General features: G+C 44.9%; 1 pseudogene; it reads right to left on the bottom strand.

Annotated features, from left to right (window-relative positions):
• Positions 1 to 5358: 5358 nt before the first annotated feature.
• Positions 5359 to 18428, bottom strand: part of LOC125923969 (40S ribosomal protein S5-like) — a 54920-nt pseudogene continuing 41850 nt past the window's right edge.

The raw sequence follows: 18428 nt of genomic DNA on the forward strand, positions 1-18428 counted from the left end.
GCTCTGAGGCCCAAAGTGTGTGAGTTTCAAAGAAAGAGGCCACTCATTCATCGCCAGGCAGGGAGGAAAAAAGGGGTGGCGGTGAAGGTTCTGTCCTTCAAAGCCTCCCCGGAGGCACCTGCTCAGACTCAGGGGCTGGACGTCCGCAGCCGCAGTCAGTGGATCACAGTTTCTGCTTGCAAAGGAGCCGTGGGGTTTGCATCCGCGGAGTGGAGGAGGGCACATCTTGCGCCCCTGCCCTTTTCCCTTGGTTTCCTTTTCTTCTCCTCTCTACTTGGTTAAATATTTGATCTTGTGGCCCTTTGAGGACTGGCACACCTGCTTCCCTTCCCCCATCCCAATGCGATTCACAGGCCTGTGGTGTATACAGCCTTGGGTTGCTAGGCGACTCGACCGCGGTGCGCATGTGTGCGTTTATAGGCGTGCGCTGTCCGTGTGGCAGGTGTGAATACAGACCGTGCTGGGCGCCTAAAGCACGTGCTGTGTGCCAGTGCATGTGTATCGCACGTCTGTAGGTGCGACGAGCATTTATACGCTTTGCGTGCTGTGCAAGCGACGTGTGCGCTGTTCTTTGCGTGGCGCGTGTGATGTGCTTTTGATGCGTGTCATCTACGTGCTTATTGTGTTTTAAGCGTGGTGTGCGTGCCCGTGTGGAGGCTGTGTTAGCACGCGTGTGTGCCACGCGTGTATTGTCTGCCAAGTGTGGGGGGTGTTAGGCGCAGGACCCGTGTTGTACGTTTTGTGCGTGTGATGTGCCGGGCACGTGGGCTACGTGAGTGGGTCGCGTGCTGTGTGCGCGTGTCATCGGGAATGTGGCATCCGCGCTTTCTTCCGCTGCTCACCAGGGGTGAGTGAGCTCGAGCTTCTCTGTGTATCTCTTCAGCCCCCGGGGCCTGGTGGGACGACATTCCTGCAGAGATCTCTGAGCAGCGCAGAAGATGGCAGGAGCCCTGGCTGAATGAGGGAATCGCTGATCCTTCTGGTTTCGGTCAGTTTATGGGCCCTTTCGTGGCCCGAATCCCCTCCCTGGAGCTGCGGTCCGCCCTCCCCCGTCGACACTCCTCTGCCTTTGCTTTCCCACCGAGCTGTCAGCGCTCGCTGTCTGCACCCTCCTCGCTGCCCTGTCACCCTGCCACAAGAGAGGGAGGCGTCCCCACCCCTTCCCTCCGGACACCACCGAAAATGGCCTCCCTGTGACTTACAAAGAACTGTTTGGCCAAGTTCACCGGGCCCTTTCCCGTCCTTGGGTTACAGACATTAAACAACTGTAAGCATTGCTGAGCGTTTGCTCCCAATGGCAACCCTCTCCTCTTCTGAATCCTGCAGCAGTGTGCGGTCCCTCCTCGCCCGCCTCCTGGCCCCTCCGGGGTCGCCCCCACCCTGCCTTCTTTTTCAGCCCGTGTTTGAAACGCGAGCTCCCAGCTTTCCAACACGGTTCCCACATTTCAGCCTATTCATTTCTCCTGGCTGATCACAGTTCACACGTCCGACCTCCCTTCCCTCCTCGCAGATGAGCCAGGAGTCCAGACACAGCCAAGACCTGAAGTTCCACGTCTGTCACGGGCATGACTATACATACTGCCACACCGGCCAGAAACCCAGGAGAGCGGCTTGTCATCTGTGAGGGGACGGGGATATGCTCCCCAGGGGGCTGTGGTGGGAATAAAATGGGGTAAGCGCGCACAGATTCAGCCAACGCATCGCCTGGCTTTCACTAGGCCCTGAGAAAATCGTTCTCTCTTTCATCTGTCTTTAAAAAGCAGCGTGAAGGTTCACTGAGTCAGAGATCATTTGCACATGGGAATTTTTAGGTAGGATTTTAATAACAAGTGAACTAAAATGATGATTTTGAAATAATGAGAGTGAGAACTATCTCTCCAGCTCTGCAGAGGTAATCAATCACTTTACAACCTCTCCTTTCTCGATGTTGGGAAATCTGTGGGGTTGAAGGGCAGGGATTGTTTTCTCAACTTTGCAGATGAGCAAACTGTGGATTCTGGGAGTTCGTCAGAGTCATCCAGCTGAGCTGGGATGTCAAGTTAGCTGCACCAGTTCTGTGTTCTTTCTGCCCCTATGTCCCGCCAAGGACAAGTAGTGCCCAACTAGCCAGACTGAGGAAGGGCCAGCCATTTCTGAGCTCAGAGCAGGGGTCAGTGGCTGAGTTAGGAGAGTGTAATCCCAGAAGGGTCCTTGATGAGGTAGAAGGTTGTGACAGCTTTTAAGAAATGGACACAGGTTTGGGACGAAGAGTGACACGGGCGTGCAAAGCAGGTGCTGTGACACCCAGAAAGTCCTAGATGGAGAGACAGCCTCGGAATGTGCAGCTGCTCCAAGGGTTATGGAGAATATGTTGCCTGTTTGTCAGTGATTATGCGTGGGTGAGTGAGTAGTACCTCAGCTCAGGTGCCAGAACAACTCAACACAACCAACCAAAAACACCTTTCGTGGTTTATTAAGTGAAGTCATATACATGCTCCGCCGTGGGCCCCGCAAACCATTCTCTGACATTTGAATCATCGTTATCATTGTTACTCCTTTTTTATGTGTCAGGAGAGTGTAAAGTTCAGAGCGGAGAATCTGTTAATGACCGTGTTCCAAGGTCAGAAGGACAACAGACATAAATCTGTAGACCTGAAATCGTTTTAATTCGTTTACCATGCCATATCTGGTTGTAGACCTTGCTTTCTCATTTGGGGCAGAGCCTGAACCTAACAGCCCTTTCACAAACGTAGATAAAAATAACCGCCCTGCCTACCCATGATATTGTTTCTGAAATCCACATTGACAACGAACCCGGAAACACTTTATAAAATTCAATGTAATATACAGACCTACAGAGTATTGATGTGAGTTTCCATTTCTGCAGCCTTTCTGTCCCTTGATGTTCAGCCTTATCTCCCGGAGGCTCCATATTCCTCTGCTGGCAGCCCCAGGCCAGTCAAGTGAACGAGCTGAGTCTGCTTCAGCCGTCAGCACTGTGTGTCCTTGGTTCCTGCACAGGAGGCTCTGGCTGATTGCAGTGCTGTACTCGGATCAGAAATGTCAGAATGTCAGCGAGGGAAATCAGATCTCCCGGGCCAAGCTACTCTTTTTGCAAGGAGGGCACACAGGTTTGCGGTGGTGAAATGCAACGTGCCCAAGGTCACGCAGATGGTTAATGGAAAAGCCATTTCTAATAAGCCATCTGTGTTTTGCTTTGCTAGACCTTTAGCCTGTCTTTAGGACTCTTCCATCCACATCACTGTATTCAAACAGAGGGAGAAAAAAAAAAAAGGATACTCAGACCCCTTGTTTTAAACTCTCAACTTCCTGCCCTCCAGCCATTGTCCAGGCCCAGGCAAGAGGTGGCAGGGAGGGAACGATAATGCTATCACCTCTTGGGAGGAGGGTATTATCAGTTAAGGGTGTTTTCTGTGTTGCTGTTGTCAGTACTTTGGCAAAGGAAACAGCCTTCTGGCTGCTTCTCTGAAAGGAGAACACTAGAGAGAGGGAAATGGGAAAGTAGAGAGAAAGATGTCCATGGCATAAAGGATCAGGTGAAGGCAATGACAACAACAATAATCGACACTGGCTGAAGACTTGGTGTGTGCCTAGGTGTGTGCTTTACATATGTTGGTTAATCCTTGTGAAAACCTTGTGAGGCACTATTATTGTTCTCTTTACAGAAGGAGGCTTAGCTTGGCTGAGGCATGAGTAAAATGGCAACGCAGTAAAAGGAGAAGGGGAGACTTGAACCTGGGCCACCTGGTTTACCTGGGGCGGCTTTTGTTGGCCATGCATGACGCTATTCTGAGGACAAAGAAAGACACCATTCTGAGGACACTCTTCAGCTTTGGGGCTGCTTCGGATAATCAATTCATCCATGATGGTAGTACCAGTTAGCCATAGTGACAGGTGTGTAGAAGATGATCCAGTGGCCTCTGTGATTCACCCATTTTTTCATTTGACAGACATTAGCCTACAGGATTAGAAGTGTTAAGCAAGTAAGAAATGGTTCCCACCTGTAGTTGGCCTTCCTTGATCTTTGGCTCCTTGTTAGCAGGGGCGGACAGGATTGTAAGATGATCCCAGTGACCCTTGCCCTTGTGAGCCTCCTTCTCTTTGAGTGTGGGCAGAACCTATATATCTGATGAAGGTGAGGTTAGGGGTGGGGGGGGGGGAGCGGACACTGACCACTCTTGAGATTCTTGGTTGTGAAAAGATGGAGAGAAGAGGGGTGCCTAGGTGACTCAGTCAGTTAAGTGTCCAACTCTTGATTTTAGCTCAGGTTATGACCTCATGGTTCATGAGATCAAGCCCGATGTCGGGCTTTGTGTTGATAGCACACAGCCTACTTGGGATCCTTTCTCCCCTCTGTCCCTCCCCTGCTTATGTGCATTCTCTCTCTCTCTCTCTCTCTCTCTCTCTCTCTCACACACACACACACACACACACACACAAATAAAAAAACATGGAGAGAAGGAGTGAACCCGCATATGGGATGTATCTAGAGACACAGAAGGCAGAGGACACTTGATGAAACCTAGGTCTTGATGGAGGTGGGATAAGAGGCTGGGCTGAGAGGACAGAAGAGATCACCCATGAACTGAAACCTTTCTGCTTTGCTTGCATTCTCGCCGCTAAGTGTGGTTGAGACTGGAGAGACTCTCATTCGATCAAAAAGAATGGGAATGTGCAGGCTACCAAGCCTTGGTATAAAATCTGCAGTTTTTTGTGTTGACGTGTCATGTCATATACTTTCCCACTCATTAGCCTCTAATATAACCGTACCTTGAGAGTGTGTCTGATGTTCACTCAGACTGCTGTAAGCGTCGTAGCTCTCTTCCTCCTGAGCATGAGCTACGATTGCACTTCTGTCTCCCCTGGCAGTCAGGAATGGCTGTGTGGCTTGCTCCGGCCAATGAAATGTTAGTGTTTCACTTCCGGGAAAACACTTTAGCAGCAGTTCAAAATTGCCACGTCGCCTTTCCCTCTGCCACCGGTAATCCTCAACGGTTTAGAAAAGGCTCCTTTGACAGCCTGGGCTCTGGAGGGAGAACAAGCCAGAGCCATCTCCAGCTAATCCGTGGTGGGAATTTAATGTGAACAAGAGATACATTTTCGTTGTTTTCACCTGTTGGGATCTGGGGAGTGTTTGTTACTGCCGCATAATCGGGATCATCCTGACGCATGCAACCCGCGAGTAGAGAGCACTGGGCTCCCCATTATTGAGAGACTTCCAACCTGGTTGAAGGACACCACGCCAAGGGCACAGGGACAATAAAGGAACAACAACAAAAACAGCAACGCAGCAAGAAGCGTGGGAGCAACAAAAACAGTGGAAGCTCTACGCCCCTGCTCTCTGGGCATCCATGGCAATTATAGCCACGGCGAGGGACGCATGAGCTTTTCCAGCTCACTGTTCTCTAAAAGCCGGGACTGTCTATCCACATTTACTGTATCATTTCTCTGCAGCTTGTCCTTAGGGTGGAAGAAGAACAAGGGTTTTTATTAACACATTCCATTGGCTGGGTTTATGATGCTCTGCCTCACTCCCTCTGCCCTGGAGTGAAGTTGAATTATAAAATAGGGCCAGCCTTATCTTGGGCAGCCATGCAACAATGGTATCTGGAGGTGAGTGTTGAAATATGTCTTGGGGCTTTGGGAAATGTTTTCAATTCGACATTCTGGGATCATTGTCCAAAGATTCTTGATAGTGTCCTTTAGGAGTCACTGAATACAAACAGGAAAAAAAAAAGAAAAAAAAAGAAAATGGAACAACCTTGCCTGCAGATGCCTTGAACTAACAAGTAAGCCAGCAAAGGTTTAGAAAACAATTTTGTGGACCCGGTAAGGATAATGACTATGATTATATGTATATACCATATAAAATATTAATACTTCTTGTAATAATGCATATGCAAATAGATTTACATATTTTGGAGCTCAGAGTCATTTAGTAGAACACTACCTGGGTATTGAAAGACCTGGAGTTCATTCCAGCTCAGCATTAACCAGCCAGGAAGACTTGGGCAAATAGTTGAGCTTCCTTTCCATTCCTCTGACCCGGAGATCTTTACGTCCTAGAGAGCTGAAGTCTGAAGGTTTACTCTTTTTTTTTTTTTTTTTTCAATATATGAAATTTATTGCCAAGTGGGTTTCCATGAAGGTTTACTCTTATAGTGGAAGAGCCTTCCACGGGCTTTCACCTCATTAAAGGTTGTTGTTCTTTCTGAGGATGTTTCAGAGATATTTCCACCAATTACTGCTAAAGGCAGAGAGGTAAGAGAGAGACTCCTTTGGCAGGTATTTCCGGTTACAGCCCAAAGCCATATTTTGTGCATTAGTTACTCTTTGCTGCATTACAAATTATGTCAACAACAAACTTTTATCATCTCATCGTTTCTGTGGGCCTGAAATCTAGGTTCGTCTCAGCTGGGGTCATCCGATCTCTCGTAATTAAGGGGTCAGTTAGGGTTTCAATCACGTCCAGACTCCACTGTGCTTCCAGACTCATTCGCCTTTCCCTCTGCCCCTCATTCCTCCATCCCTTGTGGCTGGTATGACTGAGCGCTTCAGCTCCCTGCTGGCTGCTGCTTGCCAAGTGCACATCTCTGGACGGCAGCTGACCATGGCAACAGGCTTCACCGGGGTGATTATGTGAGGAGAGAGAGAAGGAAAGTCACAGTGTCTTATCCTCTAACCTCAGAAATTTTTATTTATTGCCTCTGCTGCATTCTATTCTTTAAGGGAAAGTCATGAGGTCTAGGAGGGGATTACACAAGATGTAAACACCAGGAGGTGGGGATCATCGAGAACCATCTCAGAAGTCTACCAATCATGCACTGCAAGCCAGATGTGCTTTGGAAGCTTTGTGTTTTATCTTAAAAATCTATGCCTATGTGCAGTTTATGGTAAATCATGTCTTGTTTATTTTAACAGAAGGGTAATGTTTTTGAATTATTTATGATCAGGAAAAAAGGCTTTTCTGGGAAGAGGCACCTTGTTTATCCAACAACTTTCAGTATGCCAGGTTGCAGGCATAAGCTTCCATTGGAGGATCATGGCCTTGGGTCATTTCCTGATATCATCAATTCCAATCTCATCATTTATATAGAGAAGAAAACTAGGGCCAGAAAGAGGGAGTGATTTTCTCATGATCACACCTGTGAAGGTAATGTATCTTAACTCTTCTGAATATCCTCGTAGAGTGATTTGGGGGTTTTGGGTTTGGAGTCAGGAGAGGTTTCCTCAAGACCTTGCTTTACTATGTAAAGCACCCACACCCTCCAGCATTTATACTGTATTCCTCAACGCCCTCCAGCAGGGTCCCACACATCGTGACATTCTCCCTGTGATGCTACGAGGTCTCAGACTCCTGGCACACCCCTGGTCACATTAAGATGTGCTCAAAGGGTCTGCTCCATGTATCCTTTTTTCTTAACATGGAAAGTATTGGCCACGAGGATCCCATTATCACTATAAACACATTTTTTTTTTTTTTTTTTTTTTTTTTTTACTGCAATCTCATAGAGTGAGCTCTCTCTCTCCTTGAATGGCCTCATCCAAGCCCTCATCTGTGTTCTCCTGATTTATGGTCATAAGCTCCGAACAAATCCCTTGACTCCAAATTATTTTCCAATTCAATACATTCTCCTCCCTGTAGTTTGGGTAGGTTTATTATTATTATTATTATTAAATTTTAAAGATCTTACTGACTTTGTACAACAACTCATGCATCAGGCAGCATCCAGTCTAGCAGATAGAAAGGAGCTCCAGGAAACTGTACAAAGCGAAATACTTTTCTGGGTAGAAGGGAGTGGGAACAAGGAAGTTATACTAGACAAAAAAGCGGATTGGTTATTGCAAGGTTACTTTCCTGTGGAGGATGGCAGTGGTCTACCAGGCAGTTAGCTAACTAGTGGTGATCAAGCAATTCCTGACTGGTTTAAGATTCCATTCTTGGGAGAGCTGAAACTAATTAAGTTTGGTGATGTGAGGATTAGCATAAGCCACTCCATTTTGGGTCTGCTGTCTTGTTTTCAAAAGTGGGTATAAAATAGTACTTGATATTTGATTCCTTTTCCTTTTTTTTTTATTTCCTAGTGAAATTGAGACTCGTTGCTCTACTTTTTTAAGTTTTTTTTTTTTTTTTTTTGAAGTCATCTCTATACCCGGCATAGGACTCGAACTCATGACCCTGAAATGAAGAGTTGCATGCTCCACCAATGAAGCCAGCCAGGTGCCCCTCTTTGCTCTACTATTTTTCAAAATTTTGATTCAAGTTTGTTAACATATGATGTAACATTGATTTCAGGAGACGAATTTATTTATTTATTTATTTACATTTTATTTTTTAAAATTTACATCCAAATTAGTTAGCATATAGTGAAACAATGATTTCAGGAGTAGATTCCTTAATGCCCCTGACCCATTTAGCCCATCCCTCATCCCACAACCCCTCTAGTAACCCTCAATTTGTTCTCCACATTTATGAATCTCTTCTGTTTTGTCCCCCTCCCTGTTTTTATATTATTTTTGTTTCCCTTCCCTTATGCTCATCTGTTTTGTCTCTTACAGTCCTCATATGAGTGAAGTCATATGACTTTTGTCTTTCTCTGACTGACTAATTTCACTTAGCATAATACCCTCCAGTTCCATCCACGTCGTTGCAAATGGCAAGATTTCATTCTTTTTGGTTGCCAAGTATCACTTACATACAACACCCAGTGCTCATCACAACAAGTGCCCTCCTTAATGCCCATCGCTGGGTAGGTTTTGTTTTTTTTAATGTCTTTATTTATTTTGAAGGAGAGAGAGCGAGAGAGAGTTGCAAGTGGGGGGTGGAGAAGAGAGAAAGGTAGAGCGAGAGAACCCCAAGCAAGCTCAGTGCTGGCAGCATGGAGCTCGATGCAGGGCTCAATTCCATGAACCGTGAGGTCATGACCTGAGCCGACCGAGCCACCCAGGTGCCACGGGGTTGTGTTTTTCCAGTAGGTCTCACTCCCCTCTGAAAGCCCATCAATCTCTTCCCATTGTCTCCAAAGATGCCCATTTCTCAGGTAGGCCAAATAGGGTCTCCATGGTAGGGTCTCTGTCTTTTTTGCAGCTTTATCTCATCCCTCATTTGGGCATGAACCCTACTCCTCAGCCGAGCCGCAATTCTTGAACATTCCTGAAAAGGCAGAGCTGTCTTCAGCCTTCATCCACGTGTGCCCTCCGCTCTGAGGCCCCTTTCCTCATCCTTCTTCTCTCTCTCACTCATGTGTCGAGATTGACCTCAAACATCATGTTCTTGGAAGCCTTTTTGCGGTCCTTCTTTCCCATGCTGTCTCTCTTACCCATTCTCTGTGCTCCCCCTTCACCCATTGCCATCAACACCCAGAGTAGGAACGAACCTCCACAAGATGCTCAACAAAAACCACACGGCAATGAGTTATTAGGGTATCGTTATCCGAGTTGTTAGGACACCTCAAACATGTGCTAAGTGTAGTATATTTATCCTGTTTTTCTCCCAGTAACTGTAAGAGCTTTACGAGGAGAATGCCATTCATAGTGGTTGAGATGCACCAGGCCCCACAGCTTGCCAAGGGCAGAGCTGGGATGCCAGCCTCAGTCCATCTCATATTCTCCTACTGTCGTAAATGTCTGAGCTTTGAATGTTGGAGTAAATAATCAGGTTAGCCTGAATCAGCATGAACTTTGGAACATTGTCTCTGCAATACTCTCGTGAATGCCCTTGTGGTTGATCAAATTTGTGCTACATTTGCTGAAAACCAGAAACTTCCACTCTCCTAATTCAATTTGAGGATTCATTTGAAATGGCTCCAGGAGGGTGGCTACTAGAAACATGGTGTGGGCATCACACAGAGCTCTCCTCCTGCTTATCTCTATAAAATCTTTATAATTGCCTTTGAAATGTTCAATGGTCTGGTCCCTTCATCTAGACTTGGGCTGTCAGCTGTTTACAACGGTGGTTCTCAGACATTAGTGGCGACCCGTGGTGTTTGTTAGAATACAAATTGCCCGACTCCCAGGGTGTCTAATTCAGGAGTCTGAGATGGGGGTGCGAGACTTGGCTTGTCTAACGTGTTCCCAGGTGATGCCGATGCTACTGGTCCACGGGCCATGGATCATCTATTGAAAACCACTGGTTTGCAGAAATTGGCTGGGAATGCTAGGGGAAGGGGGCCAATTGCTACACACCAGTGGCTTTCAATAGATGATCCATGGCCCGTGGACCAGTACGTCAGCATCCCTACAGGGTTCTTAGCTTAGATAATGCTTCTCCCACATCGAGAAGCTAGCAACCACTCCTCATTTGCTCACCCAGCCAGCCTGTGTACCTAGCAGTTCAGAGTGAGGGTTTAGGGTTGTCTCCACACAATTCTGTTCACTGCCTCATGTTATTATTATTATTATTATCCAAATCTGGATATATTTTTAAGTTTACTTATTTATTTTGAGAGAGAGAAAGAGAGAGAGAGGGGAAGGGGCGGAGAGAGGGAGAGACAGAATCCCAAGCAGGCTCCATACTGTCAGTGCAGAGCCCGGCCCAGGGACTTGAACTCACGAACTGGGAGGTCATGACCTGAGCTGAGATCAAGAGTCAGACGCTTAATAGACTGAGCCACCTAGGCACCCACCCCCCCCCCCCCCCCCCCCCCCCGCCGAATCTGGGTATTTTTTTTCTTAAATCAGATTATATATATCTTCATTGTGTAACTCAGATTTACCTGGGACATCTGTTAGAAGTATCTGAAGTAACACAGGCCTGTCTATGAGCTTCTAGAAAGTCTCATTTCGCCCTCCATTCCACACTTAACATAGCCACAACTACACTTTTTTCTGTCCTCTTATTAACTGCGAGAGAGTCCCTCCATCTGTCTAAGATGAGTATTTTGCATACCTTCCCTCTAGAACCTTGTTAAGGTTCTTATTCCCTCAATTAGCACTTTCTGTCTCTTTCTATGAGCCGCTCCTTCCTTACCTTGCCCTCATCAGGATATAAACGTGCTCAAGCTTTTCCCACGCTAGAAACGAAATCCTAAAGACGCTCTTCTCCACTGCTTCAGCTGCAAGACTGAAGACAAATTTTGGTAACTGGGTAATCCACAGCCCAGAAATTGTTGACATTTTTGAAGGAAGGTACAGTTATCTGGGGGAGCCCTACTGGTTTTAGATACAGCAATAGCGACCTTTTTTTTCTCCCAGGAAGAAAGAATAAACGTGCCAGATTGGCAAATGGTGGAGAAATGGAAAGGAACGGGCTACTGTTTGCGTGATCTGTGGTTGTACACAGAACATGCTTAAAGGTGCTGATGGGAATTTCAAGAGAAGGCCGATGGATGTTTCCCTCAGAACGTGTGCAAGAAAAAGTCTCCCTTGTTTCAATCTGAAGTGTCGGTGCCTGAGTGGCTCAGTTGCTTAAGAATCTGACTCTTAGGGGGACGCCCGGGTGGCTCAGTCGGTTGGGTGTCCGACTTCAGCTCAGGTCATGATCTCAGGGTCCGTGAGTTCGAGCCTCACATCGGACTCTGTGCTGACAGCCCAGAGCCTGGAGCCCGCTTCAAATTCTGTGTCTCCCTCTCTCTCTGCCCCTCCTCTGCTCATGCTCTGTCTCTCTCGGTCTCAAAAATAAATAAAAACATTAAAAAAAAAAAAAAAAAAGAATCTGACTCTTGGTTTTGGCTCAGCTCATGATCTCACACTTCGTGAGATCTAGCCCAGTGTCAGGCTCTGTGTTGGCAGCACAGAGCCTGCTTGGGATCCTCTCCCTCTCTCTGACCCTCCACTGCTCATTCTCTCTCTCTCTCTCTCTCTCTCTCTCTCTCAAAATAACTACATAAACAAACAAATAAAATAAAAAATACCATTAGTTTTAAAAACAAACAAACCCAAGTGGATCCTCTGGGTTTTCTTGGCCTGTACATTTTGTACAAACATGGAAAAGTACAGTATTCTGGAAGGAAATGTGGAGGGGTGTGAGTTAAAACCCAGGTGCTTCCATCCACGGGCCACGTCGGTCGTTATTCCCCATCTTGCTCCCCTCTCATTGAGGCTATCAGAAAGAGTTGGCGACATTACTGACCCCGGTTCTCGGTGTCCAGTTTTAAGTTGGCTGCAATAGAGTCTCTACCCACAAAGGCAGCCCTGATGGCTTTGGAGGTAATTCAGAAATGACCCCTTAATTTTCAAATTCACTTGACTTACGTCAGCCCCCCATTTTGCCGAATTCGCCTACTCCGTCCAACCCTGTTGAGGGTTCTCTTCTTCAGGAAACTGTATTTTCTCTTTTCTTTCACGCTCCTCTTGTGCCCATAGTCATGGTCCTCCTTCTGCCCGTTCCCCGTCCTTGTGGCCTGCTTCTCATGCTTTCCTGTCATTAACTGTATTGCTCTGGGTTTTGTCCCTGGTCCCTTAATGATTGGTCTGAATTCCCTGGAAAAAATGCTTGTGGCTTTCACTCCACCAATAAACTGCCTCCCGGTCTGGTCACTCACCAGGTCAATGGTTTACCCTGTGAGGCATTTTGAAACTGTGTGAGGATATTTTTGAATTTCATGATGAGTGAGGGAAGAGAGCTACTGGTATTTAGAAGGCAAGACCCAGGAAGGCGAGACATCCTGCAACGCACTAAATGGCTCCGCCCACATAATAAAGAATCATTCTAAGTTCTGCATGATTTGGATGTCCATTCTGCCATTCATGTAAGTAAAACAAAACAAAACAAAACAAAACAAAACAAAAAAACGTATTGTCATTGTGTGGACCCAGGATATATGCTTGTTTTCCATAAAATCCCAAGGGATTTTGTGTTCCCTTTTGGTATACTTTGGATTCCCAGGAATGCGATGAGTGTGTAAATCCATAAGTAACTGTATTTTTCTTTTTTTCTGGACTTTACTCTGAGTAGCCAGTCTGATCACAGTTTGAAAAATCACATTAATGATGACAGTGTTGTTCATATAATTTGTCTCTAGCATACCTGTATCCGCCTGCATTAAAAAGGATTCTACCTATTTATACCAATGTGCCTCATTATCCCTTTTTTCAAAATGCCACATATTAAAAAAGAAAACCCATCGGTATTCATCTGGAAATTATATTAACTTAAAAAAAAATCGCAGCCTGTTATTCTTGCCTTCCCTCAGAAGGCTAACCCCAGACAACTAGAGGAGGGGAAGGGAAGGGAAGATTCATCATGAAAAATGATCAGTATTAGAGAGCATTCATTAGGTACCAGGCACTGTTTTAAGGACCTGGCATATTTTTACTCAGTCCTTATACTAACTCTAAAGATTTTTATTATCGCTATTCCCATATCATAATTGTGCACTTCGGAAAGGCTGAGGAAGTCTCCCAAGGAAGATAACTAGTAAGTGTAGGTCTGTGATTTGAACCAAGAGTCCATGTTCTTAAAGCACCGTCGATACTAATGTTGAGAGAGGCAGCATCCTCAGGAAGGAGCTCAGAGTATGGGAGATCAGGGCAAATCTGGAGGAGGGCAAATATCAGCATTCCAGAAAGTCCTAGAGAGAGAACACCTCACATCAAAGAAGGGCTTATAAACCCACTCCCGTATATTGAGACGCCAAGGTATTATTGATGATTATTACATAAAGCTAAAGTCCACATCTGAGGCCTCCTGCCACATATCCAAGGGTTCAATCTAGTATAAATTGTGCCTAGTGCTGTGTTTCACCTGCTCAAGTGATCCAAAGCCTTCCACCCATTCTTTGTGCAGAATCCTTTTGTGCTGGTGCATTATCCTCAATTCTGCCCATGACTTTGCTTCTCCTTCCTAGCTCCAGAGGGTTAATAATGTGGTGACAAGTTTATCAAAGTTGGTTTTCCCTTTGGGCTCCGCCCTCCTTCTTCCCCCAGACTTCTAGTACCGTGGCCGAGGTGCTAACCTCTGGATTTTTCGTTTAGCTAGGATGAGGCAAAGAATACTGCCACAATTTCTTCTGTATCCAATGGAATGAGAACTGGTCGAGTGGGTGTCTCTTAAGATTCTTTCTTGCTTTAATGACGAACAATTTATTTTTTTTCAGCTTGCAAATGGTCCCATAATTTAATTTAATAGTGTTTATGACAATATGTAATAAATACCATAAAAAAGTAGAAGTCATTCTGGGTGTGTTAGCTCATTAAAATGAATACTTGCTAGATTCTGTAGCAAGCTTTGGAAACATGGTGCTAACTCATGTAAATTGCCATGACAAATGTGCTTTAAGACCAATAAAGTGTGTCCTGATTCATTAATAGTCAGATCCAACATCTCCCTGTTGGTTCCCAAGAAAAGTCGAGTGGAGATCGGCAGAAGAGAAATTGCTGTCCGCATTCTGCCACCCTTCAGGCATTCTGATTAGCACGTGTGATTTGGCGACTGTCTTTTGTGACGTTAGGCACCTGCAATGCTGTCCTCCTGTTTTTGATCTTGCAAGCTCTGAAAAGGCCTCAGAGCTCAGCACGTTCATCCTGCCGATGCCTGATGTGGAGTCTTTGGATTTATGCAGACTCCCCAGTCTCCTGGCTCAGAAAAAAAAAAAAAAAAAAAAAAAAAAAAAAAGATGCTTTCTGGGCTCAGAAGGGGGCTGCCAGATTAAGCACAGCACAGGTGAGGGGCAATGGAGCCAGTCCAAACAGCAAACTAGCGTATCTCCTGTCTCAGAAACACACTGAAGCCACAGGCATAAATATGCAATAAAGCTGCACTGAGGGGAGGCAAGCTCATGTTTTATAATGTATTTATGTCTTACACAGCATCTGAGATTGCAGGCACAGTCCAGACTGTGGTTGTAGTGTTGTTGTTGTTGCTGTTGTTGTTGTTCTAGGAAAAAAAAAAAATCACCTCCCCCTTTACCTCCTGAAAATACAATTTTGGATTGTACGAATGACTTCGCAAGACGTTAGATATGTTGAAATATACCTTTGTTCTGACTTGTGCTCTCAAGCTTTGCTGCTGAATTTTACTTTATACAAACTGCTTCAAGAACAAAAGATCGGAAGATTTGTTCAGCAGGACCATTGTCTCTAGACCTCAGCTATCTGTGGAAGGTCTCACCTCTCATCCTTTTACAGTTTACAAAGTTGACCTTCCCTACTGCATCCGATATGGATGCTGAGTCAATCTGTGGAGGATTTTAAGGTTTAACGCACAAGCATTTTTTTTTTATTAAATCCTGATGAAAACCTTCTGAGGGGGCATGTTGCCCAGTTTCCGAGCAAGAAAGATGAGACGCAGGGTAGCTAAGGTCACAGACATCACAGCTAAGGTCACCTAACATCACAGGTGATAGACATGGACACTCAGCTCATGTCTTCTCATTTCAAATCCCATATTCGTCTTAACTCCTTTAACGTGTCTTTGGCATAAAGGGAGAACTTCCTCTTTCTTTTGGTACTTCTGTCTCCTTCTTTTCAATTCTTCTTGGGAGTTGACCTTGATGAGCAGAAGCTGTCCACACTGACACTGGCTCCTGTCATCCTGTCTTCACAGAAGACAGATCTATGCCAGACCCTACTCAACAAGCAGCCAACTTTGCCTATTTGGTGCAGAATTGGCTATGCGTCTGGGAAGATAAAAGGACCTCTAAGACTGAGTCAGTCAAAATATTTTATGGAGTGCCTACTATGTGCTGGGCATCTGGTGATTGCCTTTAAGAGTATTTGGAGCAATCAGACTTTTATCAATACGTCTGTCCACCACCTACCCAGATCCCATCCGATCGTCCATTTAGCCATCCACTCATCCAATCATCAATCAGTTTAAGTCATTTAAGTGCTAAATCATATGCAATAAGGCCCCCCTTCAAAGAAAGAAAATAAAGGAGAAAAAACCCAGAAACCTCAACAACAAACAAGTAAAACCTGTCTGGGCTTAATATATTCAAATAAGACTAAGAATTATCTTCTTGAGAGCTTATTTCTCCCATTTATGCTTTCTTCATCTGAGTAGAAGACAGCTACTCGTTCAACAAATTTATATCCATAATATATGTTGAGTTTGAATAGTGACCACAACTGGAATTACCTTGGCATATTGGACTGCTTTTCTTTTTGGCATTCTTATATCCTATATTTCATGCCAATGAATACAGCTGCCCTCCAATATACTCCTCAGAGTTTTTATTCCCTTTCTTCCTGAGATGCAAAATCCCAGTCAAGAAGGAAATGCTTCGACAGTCACTTTGAACGCTTTCTTAAATGTAGATTTACTGCGATCTCTAGTCATGACACAGCTATCAGCCTATACTAGCACACCTATTCCGTGTAATTGAATACTTAAAAAATGAAATATGCTTCATAAAATGCAGGTGTAGGATCAATTGCCATAAGCCAGGTTTTTTAAAGAAGCACTCCACCAAGATTTACTGGCATTGATTTGATGTGATTTATTTTATTTTTCATTACATTTATACTTCAATTTCACCACTTCAATTTCTTATTAAGAGATCGCATAAAAATAAGTCTTTATGCAAAGGTCTCAGTTTAAACAACAAATAGACACAAATCTGTGAATGCATCATTGTAAAAATGAAATATTTACCCCAAATAGAGGCAACGAATAAGAAGAGCTAATGTTTTCTGGGTCCTTATTAAGTATTTATTAAGTATCAGGCATAAGGTACATGTGCATTATTAATTCATTTATCTTCACAACTGTGTTTTTTTGTTTGTTTGTTTTGTTTTGTTTTGTTTTTAATTTCAACAATACCTTGACCCCATCTTACAGGCAGTCAGGACGTGTGGAAGTTACGTAATCCATCCAAGGATACTGAGCTCGTCAGTGCAGAGCAGGGATTCAAAGCCAGGCTGTCTGAGTTCTACTGTTGTTCTCATTAAGGAGTCTTGGGCTCATCAAAGCTCAGTCCATACCTAATATGTGAAGAAGCTTCCTTTTCCCCTTTCTTTTAGTTTCTTTCCTCAGCAAGGACAGAAATATCCAGGGATTGTTTAAAACACATTAGATATCAAAGAAAGCCAAAGGTTGGCTTCCCTGTGTCTAGAAAGTATTGAAAGAGGCATTTTTAGGAGGGAGTGGAATATGAGAGTTGGTGGGACCCTGGACATGACATTTGGAAGGATGAATAGAGGGGCACCTGGGTGTCTCAGTCGGTTAAGTGTTCAACGATTGATTTTGGCTCAAGTCCTGATCTCACAGTTTGTGAGCTCGAACCCCAAGACAGGCTCCATGCTGACCTCGCAGAGCCTGCTTGGGATTCTCTCTCTCTCTCTCTCTCTCTCTGCCCCTCACTCATGCTCTCATTTTCTCTCTCTCAAAATAAATAAATAAGCTTTAAAAAGGTAATTTTAAAAAAGGAAGGACAAAGAGAAAAGAATAAAATGAATTTTTCACTACAGCAGTAGCCCATTTGTGATCAAGTGAAAGTGATGAGGGATAGTATGAAATAGACAAAGTTTGGTTGAGAGTGCAGCTGGATTTAAAGTGATAGTTATAAAGGTAAAAAGAAAACTCTGAGAAAGAGTCAGTGAGTACAGACATCTGTGCATATTGACAAAGCCGGGATCCCTGGGCTAGTGGGTGTGAGGGCTGCGTTCCTCTGGTAAGCGATGAATTATATGGAAGGATGGTGGTGGCGCAGAATCTAATATCCCCACTAAATCCTGGACTTCAGTGTACTAGGACTTGGCTTCTGTTACTTGACGTGGGTGCTCTCTGCCTGCTCATGGAATGTTAGACTCCCTAGAGAATTATTCCCCAACTTTGTCACTTGGCAGATGCGTTTCTTTCCTCGGGCTGCTGTAGCAAAACCGCAAACCTGATGGCTTACAAAACAGAAGCACCGTCTCATGCTTGTGTCACCTCGCAGTCTCCAGTCGAGACGTTGGTGAGGTTGGAGCCTTCTGGAGGCTGTGAGGGATAATCTGTTCCAGCCTCTCTCCTCGCCTTCACCTGCTGTGCTTCGTAGACGTATCGCTCCAATGACTCCCTCCATCGTCACGTGGCTGGCTTCCCTCTGTGTGTCCCATGTCTTCACGTGGTGTTTTCCCTATATGTCCCTGCCTGAATTTCCCTCCTTGTATAAGGTCACCAGTCATATTTGATTAAGGCTCACTCTAATGACCTTATCAACTTGCTTAAATCTGAAAGACCCTATTTTCTTTTTTTTAATATACAGTTTATTGTCAAGTTAGCTAACATCCAGCGTAGTGGCTTTGGGGATAGATTCCCATGATTCATCACTTACATACAACACCCAGTGCTCATCCCAACATGTGTCCTCCTCAATGCCCATCACCCATTTTCCCCGTCCCCTCACTCCCCCACCTCCATCAACCCTCAGTTTTTTCTCTGTATTTAAGAGTCTCTAATGGTTTGCCTCCCTCTCTGTTTGTAACTATTTTTTTTTCTTTCCCTTCCCCCATGGTCTTCTGTTAAGTTTCTCAAATTCCACATATGAGTGAAAATATATGATATC

This window comes from Panthera uncia, chromosome B1 (genome assembly GCF_023721935.1).
Source record: "Panthera uncia isolate 11264 chromosome B1, Puncia_PCG_1.0, whole genome shotgun sequence".
NCBI classification, from domain to species: domain Eukaryota; kingdom Metazoa; phylum Chordata; class Mammalia; order Carnivora; family Felidae; genus Panthera; species Panthera uncia.